This window comes from Macaca thibetana, chromosome 19 (assembly GCF_024542745.1).
Source record: "Macaca thibetana thibetana isolate TM-01 chromosome 19, ASM2454274v1, whole genome shotgun sequence".
Classification (NCBI taxonomy): domain Eukaryota; kingdom Metazoa; phylum Chordata; class Mammalia; order Primates; family Cercopithecidae; genus Macaca; species Macaca thibetana.
Window position 1 is genome coordinate 54560872 of NC_065596.1, and position 19721 is coordinate 54580592.

Here is a 19721-nt window from a genome sequence, read left to right on the forward strand (position 1 = left end):
ATTTGGGTGATCCCAGACATTCTAATGGGAGGGACTCACGACCAACCCCAGGCATTCTAATGGGAGAGACTCATGACTCATTAGACCCCAGGCAGTCTAATGATAGAGACACCTGAACAACCCCAGGAATTCTAGTGGGAGAGACACCCGACCAACCACAGAAAATCTAATGATAGAGACAACTGGGCGACTGTAGGCATTTTAATGGAAGAGATTCTTAAATGATTTAAGACATTTTAATTATAGAGACACCTGGGCATCCCCAGGCATTCTAATGGGAGAGACTCCCAGTCAACCCCAGGCATTCTCTTGAAAGAGATGTCTGGCTGACCCCAGGCGGTATAATTATAGAGATACCTGGGCGACCTCAGGAATTTTTAATTGGCGAGATTCCCGGCTGATCACAGGCAGTCTGATGATAAAGACATCTATGTGACTTAAGGCATTCTAATGGCAGAGACTTCAGACCGACGTCAGACATTCTAATGATAGAGACACCTCTGTGACTCCAGGCATTCTAACAGGAGAGACTCTGGGCCGACACCAGGCATTCTAATAAGAAAGACTCCTGGCTGACCACAGGCTCTCTAATAATAAAGATATCTGAGCGATCCTTGGCATTCTAATAATAGAGACTCCTGGCCGACCTCGGGGATCCTAATGGAGAGACTCCTAGCTGACGCAGACAGTCTTATGATAGAGACACTTCGACAACCCAAGGCATTCTAATAAAAGAGATTCCTGGTTGAACACAGGCATTCGAATGATAGACACCTTATCGAGGCCAGGCATTTTAATGGGAGAGACTCCCACTAAACCCCAGGCAGTCTAATGATAAAAAATAGGGACAAATATTGGTATTCTAATGAGAGACACTCCCGGCCGACTTCAGGCAATCTAATGATAGAGACACCTGGGAGAGCCCAGGCATTCTGATGGGAGAGATTGCTGGCTGAACACAGGCAGTGTAATTATAGAGACATCTAAGCCACCCAAGATATTTTAATAGGAGAGCCTCCCAGCTGACCCCAGGCAGTCTAATGATAGAGATACCTGAACGACCCTAGGCATATTAATGGGAGAAACTCCCAGATGACTCAAGGCATTCTAATAAGAGAGACTCTTGGTGGACCCCAGGCAGTCTAATGTTGACAACTGGGTGACCATAGGCATTCTAATGGGAGAGACTACAGGACGAACCCAGGCATGCAAATAACAGATACACCTATGCGACCCCAAGCATTCTAATGAGAGAGAATTCCAGCTGACACCAGGCATTCTAATGGGAGAGTCTCCTGCCCAACCCCAGGCAGACTAATAATACAGACACCTGGATGACCCCAGGCATTCTAATTGGAGAGACTTCTGTATGAACACAGGCAGTCCATGCATAGAGACACCTGGGTGACCCCAGGCATTCTAACTGGGGAGACTCCCAACTGACCACAGGCAGTCTAATGATAGAGACACTTGGGTGACCCCAGGCATTCTAATGGGGGAGACTTCCAAAGGACCCCAGCCAATCTAATGTTAGAGACACCTGTGTAAACCCAGGCAGTCTAATGTTAGAGACACTTGGGTGACCCGAGGCATTCTTATGGGAGATACCCTCCACTGACCCCAGGAATTCTAATAATGGTGACACTTGGAAAACCCCAGGCATTCTAGTGGGAGAGATGGCTGGCTGACACCAGGCAGTCTCATCATAGAGACACCTGGGTGACTCCAGGCATTCTAATGGGGGAAACTCCCAGATGACACCAGGCAATCTAATGTTAGATACAGCTGTGCAACCCCAAGCTGTCTAATGTTAGAGACACCTGGGCGACTCAGGTATTCTTATGGGGGAGACCTCTGGCTGACCCCAGGAATTCTAATGATAGCGACACGTGGGCGGCCCCAGTCATTCCAATGGAAGGGACTCCCAGATGACACAAGCCATTCTAATGGGAGAGACTCGTGGTTGACCCCAGGCAGTTTAATGATAGAGACACCTGGTCGAGCCCAGTCATTGTAATGGGAGAGACTAATGGTCTAACACAGGTAGTCTAATAGTAGAGACACCTAGACATCTAATGGAAAAGACTCTCATCCGACCCCAGGCATTCTAATAATACAGAAACCTGGGAGACCTAAGGCATTCTAATGGGAGACATTTCCATCTGAACTCTGGCATTCTAATGGGAAAGACTCCAAGCCAACCCAGGCAGTCTGATGATAGAGACATCTGTGCAACCACAGGCAATCTAATGAAAGAGACTCCCACCCAATCGCAGGCAGTATAATGATAGAGACACCTGGGTTGCTAATGGGAGAGACTTTTAGCCAACCCCAGGCAGTCTAACAATAGATACACTTGAGTGACCCCAAACATTCTAGTGGGAAAGACTCCCGCTGACCTCAGGCAGTTTAATGTTAGAGAGACCTGGGCGACCCCAGGCATTCTAATGGGAAAGACTCCAGGCCAACCACAGGCATTCTAATGATAGAGACACTAGGCCGATCTCAGACTTTCTAATGGGAGAGACTCTTGTCAAAGTCTAGGCAGTCTAACGTTAGAGACACCTGGGAAATCCCAGGCATCTTAATGGAGGAGATCCCAGGCATTCTAATGGCAGAGCCTCCCAGCCGACTCCAGGCATTCTAATGGGAGAGACTCCCAGCTGACCCGAGGCAGAACAATTGTAGAAACACCTCGGCAAACCTAACCATTCTAATGAGAGAGACTCCCAGCCGACACCAAGCAATCTCATGATAGAGGCACCAGAGTGATACCAGGTATCCTAATAAGCGAGATTTCTGGCTGACCCTAGGCAGTCTAACTCTAGAGACACCTGTACGACCCCAGGGATTCTAATGGGAGAATCCCTGATGACCCATGGCATTCTAATAATGCAGACACATGAAATAACCCAGGCATTTCAATGGGAGAGACTTTTGGTGGACCTCAGGCATTCTAATAGGACAGACTTCTGGCCGACCCTGGACAGTTGAATAATAGAGACACTTGGGCGACCTTGGGTATTCTAATGGAAAGACTCGGTCAATTCCAGGAAGTCTAAAGATAGAGACACCTGTGCGACTTCAGGCATTCTAATGGGAGAGACTCCCAGCCAACCCAGGCATTTTTATGATAGAGACTCCTGGCCGACCCAAACATCTTGATAGAGAAATCTGGGAGACCCCAGGCATTCTATCACAAGAGACTCCCAGACGACCCCAGGCATTCTAATGATAGGGATATCTGGGAGACCTTATGCATTGTAATGGAAGATTACAATGCCTGGCTGACCGTAGGCAGTCTTGGATAAAGACCCCTGGGTGGCCACAGGCATTTTAATGGGAGAGGCTCCTGGTTGACCACAGGCAGTCTAATTATAAAAACACCTGGGCGACCCCAGGCATTTTTAATGGGAGAGGCTTTTGGCTGACCCCAGGCAGTCTAATAATAGAGAAACCTGGCAACCTCAACCATTGTAATGAAAGAGACTCCTGCCGACAGCAGTCAGTCTGATGATATAGACACCTGGGCAACAAAAGTCATTCTAATGGGAAAGTCTCCCAGCCGACCTCAGGCAGTCTAATAATAGACACCTGGGCGACCCCAGAAATTCTATAGGTAGAGACTCCCATCCAACACCAGAGAGTCTAATGATTAAGACACATGGGCAAACTTAGGCATTCAAATAAGAGAGACTCCCAGCCAACCTGAGGCATTATAATGATAGAGACACCTGAGCGACTCCAGGCATTCTATTGGCTGACCTCTGGCAGTCTAATGATAGAGACACTTGTGCAACTCCAGGCATTATAATACAAAAGACACCCAGCTGACCCCAGGAACTCTAATGGGAGAGATTTTTGGTCAACCCCAGACTGTGGACAGAGATACCTGGGCGTCTCTAGGCATTCTAATGGAAGAGTTTCCTAATTGACCTCAGGCAGTGTAAATACCAGGACACCTGAGCAACCCCAGACATTCTAATGGGAGAGACTCCTGGCCGACCACAGGCAGTTGAACAATAAAGACACCTCGGCGACCCCAAGCATTCTAATGGAAGAGACTCACTGATGACAGGCAGTCTAATGATACAGACACCTGGGAGAATTCAGGCATTGAAATGAGAGGCTCCCAGACAGCCTTAGATAGTCTAATAATAGAAAAACCTGGGCCACACTGGACATTCTAATGGAAGAGACTCCTGGTCAATCCCAGGCAGTCTAATGATAGAGACACCTCAATGACTCCAGGCATTCTGATAAAAAAGACTCTCCTCTGACCACTGGCATTTTAATGAGACAGAATCCCAGCCAACCACAGGCATTCTAATAGATAAACTCTTGGCCAACTCCAGGATATCTAATAATAGAGAACTGGGAGACCCCAGGCATTCTAATGGGAGACACTCCTGGCCAAGCCCAGGCAATCTAGTGATAGAGACACCAGGGTGACCCCAGGCATTCTAGTGGGAGTGACTCCTGGTCAAACCCAAGAAGTCTAATGATAGAGACACCTGGGCCAACCCTGGCATACAAATGTGAGAAACTCCAGGCATTTCTTTTTTTTTGAAATGGAGTCTCACTCTGTCACCCAGGCTGGAGTGCAGTGGCATGATCTGGGCTCACTGCAAGCTCCACCTCCCGGGTTCATGCCATTCTCCTGCCTCAGCCTCCTGAGTAGCTGGGACTACAGACGCCCGCCACCACACCCAGCTATTTTTTTTTTTTTTTTTTTGTATTTTCAGTAGAGCTGGGGTTTCACTGTGTTAGCCAGGATGGCCTCGATCTCCTGACCTCGTGATCCACCCACCTCAGTCTCCCAAAGTGCTGGGATTACAAGCATGAGCCACTGCACCTGGCCAAGTCCAGACATTTTTATAAGAGAGGCTCGTCACCGACTCCAGGCAGTTTAATGATAGAGACACCCAGGCGTTTTAATGGGAGAGACTCCTGTTTGACATCAGGCAGTCTAATGATAGAGACACTTGGGTGACCTCAGGAATTTTAATAGGAGAGACTCCTGACTTACCCCAGGCTTTCTAAAGATAAAGACATTTGGTTGACCCTACGCTTTCTAATGAAACACACTCCAGTCCAGGCCCAGGCACTGCAATGATAGAGATATGTTGGCGACCCCAGGCCTTCTAATGGGGGAAAGTTTCAGCCGACCAGTCATTCTAATGATAGAGACACCTGGGAGACCACAGGCATTCTAATGACAGACACACCTGGGTGACCCCAGACATTCTAATGGAAGAGTCTCCTGGCCGACCACCAGCTGTCTAAGGATAGACACACCTGGGCAATCATAGGCATTCTAATGGCAGAAACTCCTTGCCAACCACATGCAGTCTAATTATAGACACCTGCCTGACCATAGGCCTTCTAATGGCTAAGACTCCTGGCCAATTTAGCTTCTTCCTGGTTTAGTCTTGGGAGAGTGTAAGTGTCCAGGAATTTATCCATTTCTTCTAGATTTTCTAGTTTATTTACATAGAGGTGTTTATTATAGTATTCTTTGATGGTATTATGTATTTCTGTGGGGTCGGTGGTGATATCCCCTTTCTCATTTTTTATTGCGTCTATTTGATTCTTCTCTCTTTTCTTCTTTATTAGTCTTGCTAGCAGTCTATCAGTTTTGTTGATCTTTTCAAAAAACCAGTTCCTGGATTCATTGATTTTTTGGAGGGTTTTTCTGTGTCTCTATCTCCTTCTGGCTAAGACTCCTGGCCAACCCCAGGCAGTCTAATAATACAGAAACATGGGCAACCCTAGGCATTTGAATGAAAGGGACTCCCAGCCGACCCCAAGCATTCTAATGATAGAGACACCTGGGTGACCCCAGGAATTCTAAAGGGAGAGAGTACCGGCTGACTGCAGGCTGTCTAATGATAGATACACCTGCACAAGCTTAGGCATTTTAATGGGAGAAAATCCTGGCCTGCAACAAACATTCTAATAATAGAGACAACTTGGCAATTCCAGACATTCTAATGGAGGGGCCTCCCAGCTGACCCCAGGCTTTCTCTTAGGAGAGACTCCTGGCTGACCCCAGGTGGTCAAACTATAGAAACACCTGGGTGAATCCAGGCATTCTAAGGAAAGAGACTCTTGACTGACCAAAGGCAATCTAATGATGGAGACACCTGGGTCACCACAGGTGTTCTTATGGAAAAGACCCTTGGCCGAACCAAGACATTCTAATGACAGAGACAACTGCGGGACCCCAGGCATTCTAATGGGAGAGACTCCTGGCCAGCACCACGCAGTCTTATGATAGAGACAAGTGCGTGACCTCAAGCATACTAATAGGAAAAACTAGAAGCCGAACCCAGGAATTCTAATTGGAGAGACTTTTGGCCGATCCCAGGCCATCTAATGAAAGAGACATCTGGACGACCCCAGGCATCCTAATGGGAGAGACTCCTGGTGGAGCCCAGACATTCTAATGATAAAGACACCTGGATGACCAAAGGCTTTCTGATAGCAAAGACTGTTGTCCTACCCCAGGAAGTCTAATAAGAGAGACACCTGGGTGACCCAAGGCATTCTAATGGGAAAAGCTTTCGGTCAGCCCCATGCATACTAATGATAGATATCAGGGGAATCCCACCTCCGATATTCAATGTGGTTGTTTTCTACTTCCCTGTCAACTGGTCTGAGAAATAAAGGGAAAGAGTTCAAAAGAGAGAAATTTTAAAGCTGGGTGTCTGGGGGAGACATCACATGTCAGCAGGTTCTGTGATGTTCCCTGAGCCATAAAACCAGCAAGTTTTTATTAGTGATTTTCAAAAGGGGAGGGAGTGTATGAATAGGATGTGGGTCACAGAGATCACATGCTTTAAGGACAACAAAACATCACAAGACAGGAGGTCAGGCCCCAAACTAGAATCACTAATGAACTTCCATGCCCAGCTGTGCATGCATTGTCATTGATAAACAAGGTTCAAAAGCAGAGAACCAGTCTAACTATAATTTATTAGCCGGGAATTTCCTTGTCCTAATAAGCTGAGGAGCACTATGGGAGTCCGGGGCTTATTTCATCCCTTTGTCTATGACCATAAAAGACAGCTGCCCCCAAAGCGGCCATTTTAGAGGCCTCCCCTCAGGGATGCATTATCTTTCTCAGGGATGTTCCTTGCTGAGAAAAAGAATTCAGCAATATTTCTTCTATTTCCTTTTGAAAGAAGAGAAATATGGCTGTTTTCTGTCCAGCTCACCAGAAGTCAGGGCTTAAGGTTATCTCCCTTGTTCCCTGAACATTGCTTTTATCCTGTTCTTTTTTCAAGGTGCCCAGATTTCATATTGTTCACACACATGCTCTACAAACAATTTGTGCAGTTAGTGCAATCATCACAGGGTCCTGAGGTGACATACATCCTCCTCAGCTTATGAAGATGATGGCATTAAGAGATTAAAGTAAAGACAGGCATAGGAAATCACAAGGCTATTGATTGGGGAAGTGATAAGTGTTCATGAAATCTTCACAATTTAAGTTCTGAGATTGCAGTAAAGACAGACAGAAGAAATTATAAAAGTATTAATTTGGGGAACTAATAAATGTCCACAAAATCTTCACAATTTATATTCTTCTGCCATGGCTTCAGCCAGTGCCTCCATTCAGGGTCCGTGACTTCCTGCAACAGATAGAGACACTGGGGAGACCGAAGTCTTTCTGGACACACGTGGGGGACTTCGGAGAGACATTTTGCTGACCCCAAACATTCTAATTATAGAGAAACCTGGGCAATCCCCGGCATTTTGGTTGAAAAGGCTCCTGCTCGACTCCAGGCTGTCTAATTATAGAGGCACCTGGGTGACCTCAGGCATTCTAATGGGAGAGATTCCCACTGATCCCAGGCTGTCTAGTAATACAGACACCTGGGCGATTCCAGGCCTTCTAATGAACGAGACTCCAGGCCAAGCCCAGGTAGTCTAATTATAGACACACCTGGTTGAAACCAGGCATTCTAGTGGGAGAGACTCCGGGGTGACCCCAGGCAGTCTGATGATAGAGACAGCTGGATGATCCCAGGCATTATAACGGGAGAGACTCCTAGCTGCCCACAGGCATTCTAATGGGAGAAACTCCCAATCAACTGCAAGCAATTTAATGACAGAGACCCCTGGGCAACCCCAGGCATTTTAATGGGAAAGACTCTTGGCCAACCCCAGGGAGTCTACTAATGGAGACATCTTAGTGGTCCCAGACATTCTAATGGGAGAGACTACTGGCCAATCCTAGGTATTCTAAGGATAGAGACGCTTGGGCAACCCTAGGCATTGAAATGGGAAAGGCTCCCATCCAATCCTGGACATTTTAATGCTAAAGAGTCCTGTGTGATACTAGGTAGATTAATGATACAGTAACCTGTTTGAACCCAGGAATTCTCATAAGAGAGACTCCTGGCCGAATCTAGGCAGTCTAACAATAGAGACACCTGGGTGACCCCAGGCATTCTAATGGGAGAAACTCCTGGTCGATCCTTGGCAGTGTAATGATAGAGATACCTTGGTGACCCCAGGAATTCTAATGGGAAAGACACTTGGTAGACTCCAGACAGCCTATTGTAAAGCCTAGATACATGGCAGACCCTGGGCAGCCTAGACATTTGGGTGGCCTTTTTCATTCTAAAGGGAGAGACTCTCGGTAGACCAGAGACACTCTCATGACAGAGATGCCTGGGCTACCCGAGGCACTCTAATGAGAGAGACTCTCAGCCAACCCCAGGCATTCTAATAGGAGATACCCAAGGCCGACCCCAAGCATTCCAATGACAAACCTGAAGCCAACCCCAGGAAGTCTAAGAATAGAGAGATCTGAGTCACACCAGGCATTCAACAGGGAGAGACTCCTTGCTGACCCCAATCATTCTAATTATAGAAACACCTGGGTGAACCCAGGCATTCTAATAAGAGAAGCTCCTGGACGACCTGAGGCAGTCTAATGATAGAGACACATGAGTGACATCAGACATTCCATTGGACCGACTTCAGGTAGTCTAATTACAGAAACACTTGGGGGACCTCCAGCATCCTAAAGGGAGAGACTCCTAGCAAACACAATGCAGTCTAATGATAGAGACATCTAGTTTATTCCACGCATTCAGATTAGAGAGACTCCTGTCCAACCCCAGGCAGTTTGATTATTAGAGACGCCTGGGCAACCCCATTCAGTCTAGCAGAGACACCTGTCTGACCCCAGGCACTCTAATAAAAAAAGACACATAGGCAACCCCCATCATTATAATGTAAGAGAAGTCCTGACAACCACAGGCATTCTAATAGATGAGACTTCTGGCCGACCCAAGGCAATCTAAGGATAGAGACAACCGGGAAATAACAGGCATTTTAAAGGGAGAGACTTTTGGGCTCACCCAGGCAGTCTAATTATAGAGACACATCGGTGACCCCCAGGCATTCTAATGGGAGAACCTCTGACCCGATCCCATCCAATCTAATGATAGAGACACCTGGGTGACTCCAGGCATTCTAATGGGAGAGACTTTTGACACACCCCAGGCATTCTAGTGGAAAATACTCCCGAGACAGTCTAAGAATGAAGACACCTGGGTGACACCCGGCATTCTAATGGGAGAGACTTTTTTGACCACAGGCAGTCTAATTATAGGGAACCCTGGGTCACCCCACATATTATAATGTTAGAGTCTCCTGGCCGACCCAGGGCAGTCTCATTATAGAGACATCTGGGTGACACAAGACATTCGAATAGGAATGTCTGCTGGCTGACCGCATAAATTCTAATGATAGAGACAGCTTAACGACCCAAGGCATTTTAATGGGAGAGACTTTTGTCTAAATAGAAACATTTTAAAGGTAGAGACAGCTGGGAGAGCTCAGATAGTCTAATGGAAGAGACTCCTGCTGAGGCCAGATATTCTAATGGGAGAGACTCCTGACCGATCCAATCATTCTAATGGGTAACATTCATGGCCTACCCCAGGCTGTCTAAGAATAAAGACATCTGGTGCATCATAGGCATTCTAATGGGAGAGACTCCCAGTGGAACCCAGGCATTTTAATGGGAGACTTGTGGCCAACCACAAGCAATCTTAGGATAAAGAAACCTGAGGGGCCACAGGCATTCTAATGGGAAAGACACCTGACTGATCACTGAGAGTCTATTTATAGGCACATGGGGCTATCACAGTCATTCTAATAATAGAGACCCCAGGCATTGTAATTGGAAAGACTCCAGGCTGAATACAGGCAGCCTAATGATAGAGACACCTGGGCGACCCCAGGCATTCTAATGGGAGAGACTCGTGGTCAAGCACAGGAAGACTGGGAAAACCCAGGCATTATAATGGAAGAGACTCCTGGTGGACCCAGGCCAGTGTAATAGAGCCACCAGGGTGAACCCAGGCATTATAATGTGAGAGATTTACAGCCAACTGCAGGCTCTCGAATGATGGAAACACCTGGGTGACCCCAAGCATTCTAATGGGGGAGACTCCTGGAAGACCTTAGGCATTCTAATGATAAAGACACCTGGGTGACAAAAAGGGCATTGTAATTAGAAAGAGACTATCAGCTGCCCCATGCATTCTAATGGCAGAGAAACATGTAAGACCCCAAGCAGTCTAAGGATAGAAACACTTGGGTGACCCAAGACATTCTAATGGGAGAGATACCTGGTCGACCTCAGGCGTTCTAAAGATAGAGATACCTGGGAGACACAAGGAATTCCAATGGGAGAGACTCCCGGCTGACCCCAAGCAGCCTAATGATAGAGAAAACGTGGTGATTTCTGGCATTGTTGTGGGAGAGACACCTGGCTGACCACAGGCAGGTGTGGTCAAGAGAGACACCTGGGCCTCTCCAGGCATTCTAATAGAAGATATTCCTGCTGATTCCAGTCAGTCTAGTAACAGAGAGAGCTAAACGACCTCAGGCATTCTAATGGTAGCAACTCTTGGCCGACACCATGCAATCTAATAATAAAGACACCTGGAAGACACGAGGCATTTTAATAGGAGAGACTCCTGGATAACACTAGGCAGTCTAATGATAGACATAACTGGACAATTCTTGGCATTCTAATGGGAGAGGTTCCCGTCTGACCCCAGGCAGTCTAAGGATAGGAACAACTGGGTGACACAGGCATTCTAATGGAACAGGCTCCCAGGAGACACTAGGCAGTTCAATGATAGAGACACCTAGGCAACTCAAGCATTGTAATGGGAGAGATTTGAGGTTGATCACAGGCATTCTAAAATAAGAGATTTCTGGCAGAACTAAGGCAGTCTAATGACAGAGACACCTGGATGACCCCAGGCTCTCGAATGTTAGAGACTCCTGGAAGAACCTAGACATTCTAATTGTAGAGACACCCGGGAGACTGCAGTTATTCTAATGGGAACGACTCCTCACCAAACCTAGACAGTCTAATGATAGAAACACCAGGGCAATGCCAGGCATTCTAAAGGGAGAGACTCTTGGCCAAACCCAGGCTCTCTAATAATAAAGACCCCTGGGCAACAGTAGGGATTCTACTGGGAGAGACTCCCGGTCTATTCCAGGAATTCTAATGATAAAGATGACTGGGCGATGCCAGGCATTCTAATGGAAGAAACACCTGGGTGACATAAGGCATTCTAATGAGAGAGATTCATGGCAGATCCCAGGCATTCTAATGATAGAGAAAACTGAACGATCCCAGGAATTCTAATGGGAAAAACTCCTTGCCGAACAAAGGAATGCTAATGGGAAAGACTTCCAGCCCACCCCAGGCATTCTAATAAAAGAGACTCCCAGCCGACCCCAGTGAGTCTAATGATACAGACGCATGGGCGACAGCATGCTTTCTAATGGCAGAGACTCCAAGAAGACCCTAGATATTATAATAAAGACACCCAGCTCACCCCACGAATTCTAATCCAAAAGACTCCCGGCCGATGCCAGGCATTCTGATGGGAGAGAACCCTGGCCGACCCCAGGGAGTCTCATGATAAAAATGCCTACTCGATTTTAGGCATTTTAATGAGAGAGACTCTTGGCCAACCCCAACCCCAGGTAGTTTAATCGTAGAGACACCAGGGCGACATCAGGTGTCATCCTAATACCAGAGACAACACTAGGCAGTCTAAGAATAATGACACCTGGGCGAACCCACTAATTTAAATGGGAGAGACTCTTAGGTTACACAGACAAACTAATTATAGAGACACCTGGGAGACATCAGGCATTCTAATGGTAGAGGATACTGGCTGACCCCAGGTAGACTAATGGTAGAGACACCTGGGAGACACCAGGCATTTTAATGGGAGATACTCCCTGCCTACCTTGGGAACTCTAATGGTAGAGACACCTGGGTAACTGCAGGCATTCTAATGAAAGATACTTCTGGCCAATCCCAGGAAGTCTAATGATAAAGACACCTGGGCTATGCCAAAGAGTCTCATGATAATGACAGCTTGGTGTCCTCAGGCATTCTAATGGGAGAGATTCCTGACCCACCCTGGCAGTCTAATTATAGACAGACATGAGCAGCTTCAGGCATTCTAATGGGAGAGACTTCTGAAAGAATGCAGGCATTCTTTTGGAAGAGACTTTTGGCTGACCACAAAAAGTCTAGTCTAATTATGGAGACACCTAGATGACCATAGGCATTCTAATGGTGGTGAGACTCCCCACTGACTCCAGTAATTCTAATAATAGAGACACCTGGGTGACCCCAGGCATTCTAATTGAAGAGGCTTCCAGCCTACCCCAAACATTCTAATGGGAGACTACTGGCTGAACCCGGGCAGTTTAAGGATACAGACACCTAAACGACCCCAGGCATTCTAATGGGAGGGACTCCTGGTTGAACCCAGGGAGTCTAATTATAGAGACACCTGGGTGACACTAGGAATTCGAATGGAAGAGGCTCTTGCCTAACCCTAAGTAGTCTAATGATAGAGACACCTGGGCAACCTCAGGCATTGTAATGAAAGAGACTCACTGCCAATGCCAGACAGTCTAATAATAGAGACACCAGGGGGATCCCAAGCATTCTAGTGAAAGAGAATTTCAGCCAACACCAGGCATTCTAATGCAAGACTCCTGGCGGAACGCAGGCCTTTTAAGAATAGAGACACCTGGACAACCTCTGGCATTCTGATGGGAGAAACTCCTGGCAGACCCCAGGCATTCTAATTATAGACACACATTGGCATCTTCAGGCATTCTAACGGGAGAAACTTTTGGATGAACCCAGGCAGTCTAATGTTAGAGGCACCTAAGCGACCCCAGGCATTTGAATGAGAGAGACTCTCAGCTGACCCCAGTCTGTCCAATGATGGAGAAAAATGGGCAACCACAGGGATTGTCATGTGAGAGACTCCTGGTGGATTCCTGGTAGAATAATTAAATAGACACCTAGGTGACCCCAGGTTTTCTAATGAGAGAGACTCCTGGCCAACTCCAGGAAGTCAGTCTAATGTTAGAGGCACCTGGGCAATCCCACACGTTCTAAAGGGAGAGACTCCCAGTCAGCCCAAGGCATTCTAACGGGAGCAACTCCTGACTGACCCCAGGAATTCCAATAATAGTGACCCCTGGGAGACTCCAGTCATTCTAATTGGAGAGACTTCTGGCCGACCCCAGGAAGTCTAATGGTAGAGACAATTGGATGATCCCAGGCATTCTAATGGGAAAAACACCAGGCCGACCCCAGGCATTCTAATGATACAGACACCTGTGTGACGCCACGCATTTTAATGTGAGAGATTCCCAGCTGACCCCAGGGAATCTAATGATACAGACACCTGGATAACGCAAGTAATTCGAATGGTTGAGACTCTTGGCCAATTCCATGAGTTCTAATGAGGAGACTTTTGTCTGACACCAGGCAGTCAAACGACAGAAACACCCGGTCGACCCAAGGCATTCTAGTTCAGAGACTCCCAGTCGATGCCAGGCAGTTTAATGATAGAGACACCTGGGTGGCTACAGACATTCTAATGGGAGAGTCTCCCGGCCGAATGACTCCAGACATTCTAATAATAGAGAAACATGAGCAACCATACGGGTTCTAATGGGAAAAACTCCCAGTCAAAAACAGGTATTATTTCTGGCTGACCCTCAGGCAGTCTAATTCTACAGACATCTAAATTACCCCAGGCATTCTAATGGGTGAGACTCCCAGCCTAATTCAGGCATTCTAATGATGAGCCACCTGGGCAACCCAAGTCATTCTAATTGAAGAGGTTCTCAGCTGACCCCAAGTATTCTCTTGGGAGAGACTTAGGGCAACCTCTGGCAGTTTAAGGTTAGAGGTTCTGGAGCTACCCCAGGCATTCTAATGAAGGAGACTTCTGGCCAAACCCTGGCAGCATAATAATAAAGACACTTGTGCAACCTCAGGCATTGTAATGGGAGGGACATTCGGTGGAACCCAGGCAGTCTAATGGTAGAGTCATCTGGGCGACCCCAGGCATTCTAATGGGAGGAAGTCCGGGACGACCTCAGGCATTCTAATGAGAGACTCCTGGCCAACAGCAGGCAGTCTAAGTATAGAGACACCTGGGCAACCACAGGAATTTTAATGGGAGAAACTACTAACCAATCCCTCTCAGTGTAATTATAGAGACACCTGGGCAATGTTAGAAATTTTAATGGGAGAGATTTCTGGATGACCACAGGCAATCTAATAACTGTGAAGGAGCTACCTGAAAAACCCCAGGCATTCTAATGGAAGAGACTCCCAGTTGAAACCAGGCATACTAGTGATAGAGACACCTGGGCGACCCCAGGCATTTGACTGGGAGAGGGAGAGATTCCTGGCCAATTCCAGGCAGCTTAGTGATGGAGACACTTGGGCGACTCCAGGTATTTTAATGGGAGAGACTCACGTAAGAGCCAGGCAGCCTAACTACAGAGACATTTAGGCAAACCCAGGCATTCTAATGGGAGAGACTCCTGGCTGACTCAAGGCAGTCTCATGATAGAGACACCAGGGTGATCCCAGGCATTCCTATGGGAGAGACTCATGGCCAACGGCAGACATTCTAATGATGGAGACATTTGGGCGACCCATGCCATTGTAATGGGAGAGACTCCTGGACAAATTCAGGAATTCTAATGATAGAGACAAATGGATGACTCCAGACATTCTAATTAAAGAGACTCCCGGATGGCCCCAGGTTTTCTAAAAATAGAGTCACCTTGGAGATGACAGGCATTCTAATAGAAAAAGCTCCCAACAGACTACAAGCAATTTTATGACATTTTAATGAGAGAAACTTTCAGCAGATACCAGGTATTCCTTCAGGAGAGACTCATGACTGACCCCATGGTCTCCTTATAGAGAAACCTCACGATCTTAGGCGTTCTAAAATGAAAGACACCTGGACGACCCCAGCCATTCTAATGGGAGATACTCCCTCCAACCCCAAGTATTCTAATGTGGAGACTTCTGGCTGACCCCAGCAAGTCAGCCAGAAGAGCCCCGGGTGACTCTAGGCATTCTAATGGGAGAGACTCCTGGCTGACAGCATGCAGTCTAAAAATAGAGAAACCTGTGCCACCCCAGGCATTCTAATGGGAGAGATCCATGACAGAGCCCAAGCAGTCTAATCATAAAGACACCTAGGCTACCCCAGGCATTCTAATACAAGAGATTCTGGGTGACCCGAGATACTATAATCATACAGACACCTGGATGACCCCAGTCATTCTAATAAGAGAGACTTTCACCTGACCCCAGGAATTCTAATGAAGAAACTCCTGGCCAACCTCAGGCAATCTGAAGAGTAAGACTTCTGAGTGACACCAGACATTCTAATGGAAAACATTCCCAGCCGACCGCAGGCAATCTAATGATAAAGACACCTGGGTGGCCCCTTTCCATCTGGTGGTAGCCATCAGGTAAGCCAAGATGGGTGCATGCAAGTACATCCAGGAGCTATGGAGAAAGAAGCAGTCTGATGTCATGTGGTTTCTTCTGAGGGTCCGCTGCTGGCTGTACCACCAGCTCTCTGCTCTCCACAGGGATCCCTGCCCCACCTGGCCTGATCAATGGCGCTGACTGGGTTACAAGGCCAAGCAAGCTTTCGTTATATATAGGATTTGTGTTTACCATGGTGACTAAAAACGCCCATTTCCTAAGGGTTCATTTTACAGCAAGCCTGTCCATCATGGGGTTACCCAGCTAAAGTTTTCTTGAAGCCTTCAGTCCGTTGCAGAGGAGCGAACTGGACTCCACTCTGGGCTCTGAGAGTCCTGAATTCTTACTGGGTTGGAGAAGGTTTCACATATGAGTTTTTTGAGGTTATCCTCATTGATCAATTCATAAAGCTATCAGAAGAAATCCTGACACCCAGTGGATCACCAAATCAGTCCACAAGCACTGGGAGATGCATGGGCTGACATCTGCAGGCCAAAAGAGCCGTGGCCTTGGAAAGGGCCTTAAGTTCTACCACACTATTCGTGGTTCTCGCCGGGCATCTTGGAGAAGGTACAATACTCTCCAGCTCCACCGTTACCACTAATATAAGTAACGTTTGTAAAATTCATACCTAATAGGACAGTCATGTCTGCTGACAGGTGTTATTTTTCTGTTAAAACTAGTCTGCAGATTGTTTCTTGAATGCTTTGTCAAATTAAGAAAGTTAATAATGTTTGAAGAGAATAAGTGGTGGTGTATCTTGTTTCTAATAAGATAAACTTTTTTTGTCTTTGCTTTATCTTATTAGGGAGTTGTATGTCAGTGTATAAAACATACTGTGGTATAATTGGTTTAAAATAAATTCTTTAAGAGAACTGAAACTAGCCCTGTAGATTTGTCTGGTGCATGTGATGAAACCTGCAATTTTGTTGGGGTGATGGCAATGCTCTGCTGGTTTACTTTCAAGTGGCTGAGTTTTTTTAGTTTGACAGGCACAGACTTTTTAAATTAGGCTTTAGAAAATATGGGTTAGCCTGAAGAAAATTGCCTCCACCTCCATAGTACCATTTTAAATTCACATACAAAAGGTGAAAGCTTCTGATTCAGTGCCGTGGCTTCATGTAGCTCAATGATTAGTGGTAGTGGTATTAACCCTGTTGTGTTTTGAAATTGAATGTGAGATAAAATTACCCTTAAGATTGGTAAGCTAGCAATGGATGCTGGAGTGGGAAGCTGGTAAGCCAGTGGCCATTAGATAAATACCTTTCAAGTGTGAGAAGTCAATCCTAAAATACTTAAATGTAATGCTAATTGTGATCATTATGAATCCCTTCAGTCACATTACGGGGGAAAGTAGTTGGCTATAAGTACCTCATTCTTAGTCCAGTCAGTCTTAAAAACATCTTGGGTTACCCATTCTGTGCACTCCCATAGGCTACAGAAAAGGTCATAAGCACATGGCTTCCAACCGTAGGTGTTTTCTGCAGTTACTTCTCTTGTTCCTGGCCAAACTACCCTAAAAATCCTTACCATTCCACAAAGTTGGGCCATCTCTTGTGCTCCCACTTTGACTGAGTATACCACCACATTGCATTTCTGTTTGTATCATGTCTTCCAGGACACTAGACTGTTTCCCAGGGTGGATTTGAGTGTAAAAAAAAAAAAGGTAGACAAGTAATTGCCCAATTCTAAATTCTGACTTAAACTTAAAAACTCATTTCTCTGAACCATTTTTCTCCTATCTTCTCTAGGGTTTTCAAAGGCTCAGTTAATTGAATTCCAGGAAGCATTCATAGCAAGTTCATGCAAGTTCTTGAGACCTAAATTTCTTCACACACACAAAAAAGATCTTAAGTCATACATTTTTATTGTGTAGAGGTTGCTCAACTAAAGGAATAAATGTCTATTAAACTAAAAACAAACAAACAAAAAAAAACCAAACACCTGGGTGATCTCAGACATTCTAATGGGAGACAGTTTCCACCAGCCACAGACAGTCTAAGGATAGACACATCTGGGCGACACCCAGCATTTTCATGTAAAGGACTCTTGCCCCACCACGGGCATTCTAAAAGTAAAGCCTACTGGGTGACGGCAAGCATTCTAATGAAAGAGACTTCTGGCTGACTTCTGGCAGTCTAAAAATAGAGACACCTGGGCGACTCCAGGCATTCTAATTGGAGAGACTCCCAGAGAGCCCCAGGCTTCTGGCAGTCTAATAATAGAGACACCTTGGAGACCCCAGGCATTCTAACAGAAAAGACTCTCCACCGACCACAAGCATTCTAATGGCAGAGACTCCTGGCTGACACTAGGCAGTGTAATAATGGAGACACCTGGTTTGCCACAGGCGTTTTAATGGGAGACTTCCTGTTGACCCCAGGCAGTCTAATTATAGAGACACTTGGGCGCCCACAGTCACTATAATTGGAGAGACTTTTGGTTGATCCCAGGTATTCTAATGAAAGAGACTCCTGGACGACCACAGGCAGTCTAAGAATAAGGACACCTGGTCAAGCAAAACCAGTCTTTATAGAGACATCTTGGTGACAGCAGGCATTCTAATGGGAGACACTGCCAGCCGACCCCATTCATTTTAATGATACAGACACCTGAACGACTCAAGGCCTTTTAATGGGAGAGAATTTCAGCCAAACCCATGCATTTTAATGATAGAGACACCTGGGAGACCGCAGGCATTCTAATGGGAGAGACCTCCGGCCAACCTCAGGCAATCTAATGGGAGAGACTCTTGGCCATTCCCAGGTCGTATAATGATAGAGACACCTGGGCAACCGAAGACATTCTAATGGTAGAGTCTCCTGTCCAACCCGAGAGAGCCTAATGATAGAGACAACTAGGCGATCCCAAGCATTTTAATAGGAAAGACTCCTGGACTATCCCAGGCATTGTAATGGAAGAGACTCCCGGCCAGCTGAAGGTATTCTAATGGGAGACTCTTGGCTGACACCAGACTAATGATAGAGACACACGGGCGACCCCGGGCATTCTAATGGGAGAGACACTTGGCAGACACCAGACAGCCTAGTGATAGAGACATTTGGGTGACCTTGGGCATTCTACAGGGAGAGCTTCTTGTTGACCCCAAGCATTCTAATTATAGAGACACCTGCGTGACCCCAGTCATTCTAATAAAAGGTCCTCCTGGCCGATCTGAGGCAGTCTAATGATAGAGACCCCAGGAATTCTAATGGGAGAGACATTTGGCAGACCCCAGACAGCCTAGTGATAGAGACATTTGGGTGACCTTGGGCATTCTAAGGGGAGAGATTCTCAGTAGACCCCAGGCAGTCTAATGATAGAGATACCTGGGCAACTCCAGGCATTCTAATAGGAGATACCCAAGGCCGACCCCAAGCATTCTAATGAGAGACCCCAGGACAATCCAAGAAAGTCTAAGGATAGAGATACCTGAATCACTCCAGGCATTCTACATGGAGAGACTCCTTGCTGACCCCAAGCATTCTAATTATAGAGACACCTGGGTGACCCCAGGCATTCTAATAAGAGAAGCTCCTGGCCGACCTGAGGCAGTCTAATGATAGAGACCCATGAGTGACATAGACATTCCATTGGACCGACTTCAGGTAGTCTAATTACAGAAACACCTGGGCGACCTCCAGCATTCTGAAGGGAGAGACTCATAGCTGACAGAAGGCAGTCTAATGATGGAGACATCTGGTTTAATCCAGGCATTCAGATTAGAGAGACTCCTGTCTAACCCCAGGCAGTTTGATTATTAGAGACACCTGAGCAACCCCAGGCAGTCTGATAGAGAACCCCGGCCGCCTCAGGCAGTCTAATAAAA

The 19721-nt window shown here is 46.6% G+C and overlaps 1 pseudogene; it reads left to right on the top strand.

The window, feature by feature from the left end:
* Positions 1-15883: 15883 nt before the first annotated feature.
* Positions 15884-16496, top strand: LOC126941730 (60S ribosomal protein L15-like; annotated as a pseudogene).
* Positions 16497-19721: the final 3225 nt, after the last annotated feature.